The 8090-nt window shown below is 37.8% G+C and overlaps 1 long non-coding RNA gene across 1 annotated transcript; it reads left to right on the plus strand.

Annotated features, from left to right (window-relative positions):
- Nucleotides 1–5970: 5970 nt before the first annotated feature.
- On the plus strand, nt 5971–6535 carry LOC146079538 (uncharacterized). Its single transcript, XR_014474594.1, has 3 exons — nt 5971–6079; nt 6186–6308; nt 6404–6535. It is a non-coding gene; the product is annotated as an uncharacterized LOC146079538 (long non-coding RNA).
- The last annotated feature ends 1555 nt before the right edge of the window (nt 6536–8090 follow it).

An 8090-nucleotide genomic window follows, 5' to 3' on the forward strand; every position in this document is an offset into this window, starting at 1 on the left:
TTGCCCAAGGTTCATAAATCCCACTCTCACCCACCTGGCAGGCCTATTATCTCGGCCCGAGGGTCCCTATTACAGCCTTTGGCCATCTATGTCGACAGCCACCTCCAGCCCCTTGTCACCTCCAGTGATACCTACATCAGAGACACCGCAGACTTTATCGATCAACTAAAAGAAGTGGACATCTCCTCGCAACAAGTGCTACTAGCCACAATGGACGTGAACTCATTATACACGGTAATTCCCCACTCCGATGGCCTACGGACACTCCGTAAAAGACTCGATGAACGTTCCACATTGACCCCACCCACAGATTTCCTGGTTGAATTGGCTGAGGTAATACTTCGCTACAATCACTTTATGTACCAGAAGAAATATTTTGTGCAGGTGTCAGGGACCGCGATGGGGTCAAACCTGGCACCCTCCTATGCGTGTACCTACATGCTCGACTATGAGCATAAGTATATTCTCCCACTCTACAAGGACAAAATTAAATTCTACAAAAGGTACATCGACGATGTGTTTCTTATTTGGGCGGGCTCGCCAGAAGAATTCACTGAGATGGTAGACACACTCAATGCCAAAGATCACCCGATCAAGTTTACACACCTTATCAATGATGACTCGATAAACTTCCTGGATATCAACGTTCACATAAAGGATGGTAAACTCCACACCAGCCTCTACCGTAAATCCACCGACAGGAACACCCTCCTCCTTACTTCGAGCCAGCATCCACCAACCCTGAAAGAACACCTGCCTATCTCACAATATATGAGAGTTATGCGCAACAACACTGATGAGACAACAATGGACCTCCAATTGGGCGAAATGACGGACCGTTTCAAACAGCGGGGATACTCCGAATCTACCCTCAAACGTTGCCTAACAAAGGCCAAGAAAAAGATGAACCCCTCTGACACTGGGACCAAGACAAAAGAAACCCCTAGGTTGGTCTTTGTCAATAAATATGATCACACTTCCTCCAAAGTCCAGACCAGCCTTAGGAAACACTGGCCCATCTTGGCCTCTGATCAGTCGCTTAAACTACAACAGTATGGTCCACCCATGGTGGCCTACAAGAAAGGACAAAACCTCAAGGAACTGCTTATGCGACCGACTACCTGCCCGCAGGTTGACACGAACACAACATGGCTTCATTCAAAAAGACCAGGTTGCTTCCGTTGTGCTGGTTGCACAACCTGCAACAGCATCACCCCAGGACCTACCTTACCACACCCCCACACAGGGAAACCCATAAAAATCAGGTACCGGCTACATTGCCAGATGGATCATGTGATCTACCTCCTTTACTGCCCCTGTGGACTGGCCTATGTCGGCATGACGACACGCAAATTCAGAGAAAGGATGGCTAATCACCGCAACTCTATCAGAGTTGCAATCGAGACTAACAAAGCAGAACTGCCTGTCCCCCGCCACTTCCTGGCTGCGGGACATCAGAACTCCAGCCTTCGATGTCGCATTATCGATTGGGTACCCCCACCCCCCCGTGGAGGTGATCGCGGACTTGCCCTCAGAAAACTGGAGAGCAGGTGGATCTACCGGTTGGACACACTTGCCCCCAAAGGTCTCAACGAGAACAATCCCCTCTCCATCTTTTTGAAATGAACCTTATAAGACTCACTACATGCTCTTTGTCCATGTCTAAATAATGTTCTGGATAAATTGATCCTGATTGATGTATTTTGTGTTTCGCTACTAGTATAAGCACCATGACTGATGGCTCTTAACCCTGTTTCCCCCTTACAGTCCTACTATGTACTTTGTTCCTGTGATATTTCTATATGCAATTCTCTGTTGTCTTGTCTAGGACTTTGCTACATCAATGGCTAATCCTTATCATAACTGTTCCCCTATACCTCCCGGTGCTCCTTACACAAAATTAACACCAACCTTAAAAGACCCACACTGATCTTAGTTATCCACGCTACAACCACTTTTTTTCCCCTAATCGCCTTTACCTTCTAACGATCTCTTCACCCGTGTTCCCTGTTTTTTCCCCCCACACGGATTAAACACTGTGACCTCCTACCCCGGGTTGGGTAGCCTATTACTCCCTGCAATCACTATCCCATTAATCACGCCCCATGGTGCTTCTCTAAAAACATAATCACCCTGGTGATATACTCTTGCTCTCCAACCTTAGCGCACTCTTTGGTGACATACTGTTGCACTCCTACCTTAGCGCACCCACCAGCAACTACTCGCGATACACCCCTGTCACCTATCCTGGTCTCTACAAAAAAAAACCCTCCGGCTTTATACCTAGCTTCAATGCTAATAGCACGGCTTTATTTACGTATCACTACTAAGATACCATTAGCTTCAGCTCATGTACCCCTCGATACTCCATATATTCCGTGCTTGTAAACAACTGGTTGCCCTAGTTACGCACAGCCCCGGCTCTAATCCGGAAGCTGTGCGCTCCAGAGCTGCGTTCCAGCGCCGGCCACCGGCCGACGCACTTCCGCCTATACAGGAAGTACGATAGCGCTTGTCAGACGTGAGTCTGTTGCGCCGCCCAGCTCCATACCCCTCACATGGTATAAATAGCCGGACGGGGGGGCAGTCAGATCAGCTGGCTGACCCTGTCCATACCCAGGCTGTTCCTGCGCCGCTGAATACATGATGCCTTATTGAAAAACGTAACTATGCTTTTGTCTATGTATTATGTACTTGTTATGTGATTCAGCAGTACATGTTACCGACTATCTGTATTCTTTCTGTATACTTGTAGGCTCCTTGATAAAGGTCCATACTGGGACCGAAACGTCGGGGCTTGTATATTTTGATTACAAAACGCTGTGTTGACCCAGCTGGAATTAAAAACTTCTTTTCATTTTTATCACATTGCTGATCTGTGATTTAAGGAGAGTGCTCTGCTTCCATACCTCCTGGTGTGGAAACCTATATTTGTATATATATATATATATATATATATATATATATATATATAAAAACACAATATGGACCTCGTATTGCGCTAACAAGTATCAATATCTGCTGCTACTCCGATAAGACACCCCTGTTAGTGGGAGTCAAGCAAGAGGAACAAAAAAAAGAGTTTATCGGAGAGCGCTGAATTATGTACCACCTAGTCACTTCAGTACAGTATAAAACACTGGTAAAACATAAGCCAATAATTGATTATTGTCCATTTCCCGAATGAAACGTGGAATCTGTTCAAGGTAAAAAGTTCTTTATTGAAACCCTATATATATATATATATATATATATATATATATATATATATATCCAAACAATATCACTAACAATTTGCGCTAGACTAGAAGGGAGTTAAAACTAGATGGGGTACTAACTTGTAATTCCACATTTGTGGTTTATATTGTGAAGTGTGGCTGCAATATGTCTTATGTTGGCAAGACTAAAAGAAACCTAAAAATTAGAATACAAGAACATCTGCAAAATATTAAAAGGAAAGTTCAGACACACAGCCTACCAAGGCACTTTGAACATAAACATAACTCCGATATTGGTACTTTCAAATTTTCAGTTTTAGAACACATCAAAGTGGACCCAAGAGGGGGTGATAGAGAAAAACAATTAACAAAGAGGGAATCATTTTGGATATTTTCTCTTGACACCCTAGCCCCAAGAGGCTTAAATGAAGCCATAGAAATTACACCCTTCTTGTAAAAAGGACCACGATATGACATGTTGCAGCCGGGCTAAAATTACAAATAATTATTGTCAAATATATGTAAATGTTCAATATGATCATTGTTCTTTATGCACAGATAAAATGTATTCTGTTTGTAAATTTACATTATCTACGATATACATCTAATTGTGATGTATTTGATCAACAATAGTCATGTTGAATTGGTATTCCCTTTATGCTAAAATTATGTGAAATCTGACCAACTATATGGCGAAGCATTAGTTTTATATTCACCTGATAACTTGAGGTTTGAAAATAGGATGTAATCTATAAAGGTTTTTTATGTGGAAATATCCATCTTCTCCTATATCGCCTGCTATTTGGAAGTAAAAGTACAGTCATATAAAAAAAAAAAAAAAAAAAAAAAAAAAAAACATTTTTAGGATGTTTATGATGTTTAATTATTCTAATGTGTTAATTTGCTTAACAACTTTAGATACGACAACATGGAGGGCGACCTTTAAGAATTGCACTGGACAGTATGCGTAAACTGTTGAAAGTAACATATATTGTAATTGTCGTACTTAATTGTGATGGATCAAATGACTAGGAGACTGTTAAATAAGGATCGATACCCTAAGGGATTAAGATATAGTCGAATGACAATTGATACTATATATTATACAGATGGACAAGTCTATAAAATGAATTCCCCAATATATAATTAACGCAATTAACATGTAACCAACATATAATTAATCAATGTCCCTATTAAATGCCTTTGTTTATTATGTTCATGATTATGATACCATTCCTAATATTAATCAATGTCCCTATTAAATGCCTTTGTTTATTATGTTCATGATTATGATACCATTCCTAATATTAGATTTAATGAATTATTATGTTATATTTATTTGTATATTACAAATGAAATTATGTAGGGTTATTCCTTTGGTTATACCTCATCCCTGTAAGAATAAATCAATTGACTGACCTTTATACTTGTAATACATTCTATAATTCTACTTATTTCCTTAAACATTTAGATTTCCCTAAATATGTAAATTCACCAATTAATTATTTAGTATGATGCGTTCCACATGAAGACAGGAAGAACACATTTTAATTGTATTAACCCCCCAATATGGCGGTGCGGTCCACGGGATTTTAGTAATATATCAGCCATCTACAGCAAAGATGGCCGTGCGGTCCAACCGGTATTCAGGAGGACCGCACACTACCCACCACTCTCTCCCTATGAGGGAGGGGATCCCGTATTATACTTGATTATCGGGGATCATCGTATCCGGCCTCTAAGATGGCCGTGCGTTCCACCAGCAGCCGGGTGGAACGCAAGCCTGCTTTTTTATTTAAGACCATCCCTAAAAATGGCCGTGAGTTCCACCGACGGACAGGCAGAACGCAGGCCGTATAACCACTTAAGAAAATCCCTCATTGGGAGTCTTAAGCCGCCACATTGGACCTGAAAAGTAATTGTCTATTGTGGATATTGACCACATTACGATTTATTGAATTCACACTTCGTTTACAGGGACCTTTATAAATTAGAACTTCCATATATATAAAACTATAGGAACATCCGGGAAAATGGCCGTGTGTTCCACCAGCGGACAGGTGGAATGCAAACCAAGCAATTAGCTCTTATTTTAACTATTTAAAAAGTTTTTTTGCACCAATGTTCACTTAAAAGGCTCTTATCCACTAGAATTAACTACATCACTAATTGATGGATTACAAGAATCCTCCTTCACATTATAATATATAAAAAAAAAAAAAAAAAAATTTAAATAAATAAATAAAACAAATAAAATAAATAAATAAATAAATAAAATAAATATATCAAATAAAAAATAATAAAAAACCTTAAAAATAAAAAAGGTATTAATTAATAAAAAATTTTTACACACTGTTATTCTTTTCACACATTATAAAATCTATATAAACTAAATTAGAAACACACCACAGGAAGTGATGTCATGAACATTTCCCTATATATACCCACACTTGAGCTCACATACATCACTTGCTCTTTGGATGTTGGAGAGTACACAGGTTCAGGCTACACTAAGGTAAGAGGACTTTGGGATCCACTCTCCCATTAATAGGAATTTAATTTACTTGCCTTAATTATATAATTTACTATTATTATTATTTTTTGATTAGGGGAATTCTTTCTCCACCCCAAAAATTAGGAAGTGTTTATTTATCACCTTTTTGGAGGTATGTACTCATTGCCATATATTTATATTTTTTTTTATAAAAAATAATTATACCAATTGATTTATTTTTTCCAATTGACACTAATTGATAATTAATATACATGTTTAACTATAGGCCGAAAATTAAAACCATATACCAGCTTATTTACTTCCCCAATTGAAACCTGGGAGTAAACTAAGGGATCACACATTGAAGGTATGTACCCACCATAACATCGTACATCTTAATTGATCGACTAATTTACATCTTGGTTAATTGACTGACAATTAAGTGGGAAATTGATTAAAGTATCTACCTTTAGGTTTAAATTGAAGATTCTGCCTTTATTGGCCATCCTTGTCTACCTAATTTTCATTCACTGGCCTTTGAGCATCATGTCCCCATGAATATCCAGTAGTGTATGGGACCACTTTTTTCATAATTGGTATGTATAACTAATGGTATAATCTTTACGGTCACATTTAAAAAGCTAAACTGTCCACCTTTACTTATATACCTGTATACATATATAATCTCTAGGTCCAGTTCTATTTTAAAAAGAAAGAAAATAAGAAAAAGTTCTTTAATTAAGGATCAAAAAACAGGTACTCTTATCCTCTAAATAATTAATTGATCACAGAATAGCTTATAAATTAACAATATATATGCGATATAGTAATTAATGCACTTTATTTGCAGTAACTACTTTCAGTACACTTTGAAAATACAATGTGAATAAAAATTATCCCTACTATTCTACAAGCTAAAAACAACTTTAATTCAATTAAGGTATGCCAAAGTATTTATTTATTCATAATTTGCATTCCTGACAAAGTTCTTATTGAAAATCTCAATGATTTAATAATTGTCAATGCCAACAGACTCCTAGTCATTTCTTCTTCTCTCATCCTCTTGTTCTGATTCCCTTCTGTTCGCCATCTCTGTCTTTTCCATTGTTGTTTAATCAAAAAAAGATTGTAAATTATTACTAATGTCTTTCCTATTTTATGTATTTACAATCATGCTCTATTTTTATAGATTCATACTATAAGTATCAATCCCCTGATGAAGTCTCATAAAGAGACGAAACGCGTTGGGTACTTGGTATGATCCTGATTCAAAGAGAATACTCCTTTTCCAAGAGCACTTGCATTTTATGTGTTTTATAAATAAATGTTTTATACTTAATGAGAAGTCTTGGATAATAATAATTTTTTTACATTGATTGGAAAGACATAACATATTATATTGTCTAATCACTGAAGGGCGCCTAAATAACACTATTGGGTTGTGATATATATATATATACAAACTTTGTTCAGCCCGGCACTCCTTGTAGTGGTACAACGCCCAGGGTGCCCTCCGGAAAGGATTATGCAAATCTTTAGCCAGGATACAAACAGCGGCACTCTTCTGGATTTTAAAGTGCTTTAATGGTGCTACAACGTTTCGGAGTTCAAGCCCCCATTTTCAACCACTGTTGTTTTTTTCCTTGAAAACGGGGGCTTGAACCCCGAAACGTTGGAGCACTATTAAAGCACTTTAAAATCCAGAAGAGTGCCGCTGTTTGTATCCTGGCTAATTTTATATATATATATATATCAAGAAAGAAAGGGGGGTTGTGGCCCTGTCTGCGCTCTCAGGTTCGCTGCACCTCTAGATACCTCGCTGTTAATAGAGGTATATGATAGACATAAGGACAAAAGAAGAGTATAGAGGTGTATATATATATATATAGCACCTTCTGGAAAATAATAGATACAATCAGATTGGTTACCCATAGCAAGTAATGTTCAATAAAAACATCTCATCTTAGCAAATTTCCTGCATACAGTGGGGGAAATTTACTAAAGGAAATTTGTAAAAAAAATAGGTGTATTTGTATCCAGAAATACAGTTACTTTTGACATTTACTATCCCAAAAATATGGCAATTTGTAGTTGTATTGATGTGCTATCAATACGAATACGAATTGCCGTATTTTCGGGATAGGAAATGTCAAAAATAGGTGTATTTCTGGATACAAATACACCTATTTTTTTTACAAATTTCCTTTAGTAAATTTCCCCCAGTATGTCACAGAAAGCTTAATTGGGCAGAATATAAGCTGGATTCAGACTTTTGGGGTGACATTCTATGGAATGAGAGTTGTGTTTTTTGGCGATTTTTACTCCAAAAAATGGCTCCAAAAAATGGCTAATTCGCATTTTTCAGTGAATTTGCATAT

This window comes from Crinia signifera, chromosome 5 (assembly GCF_055691185.1).
Source record: "Crinia signifera chromosome 5, ASM5569118v1, whole genome shotgun sequence".
In the NCBI taxonomy this organism is placed as follows: Eukaryota; Metazoa; Chordata; class Amphibia; order Anura; family Myobatrachidae; genus Crinia; species Crinia signifera.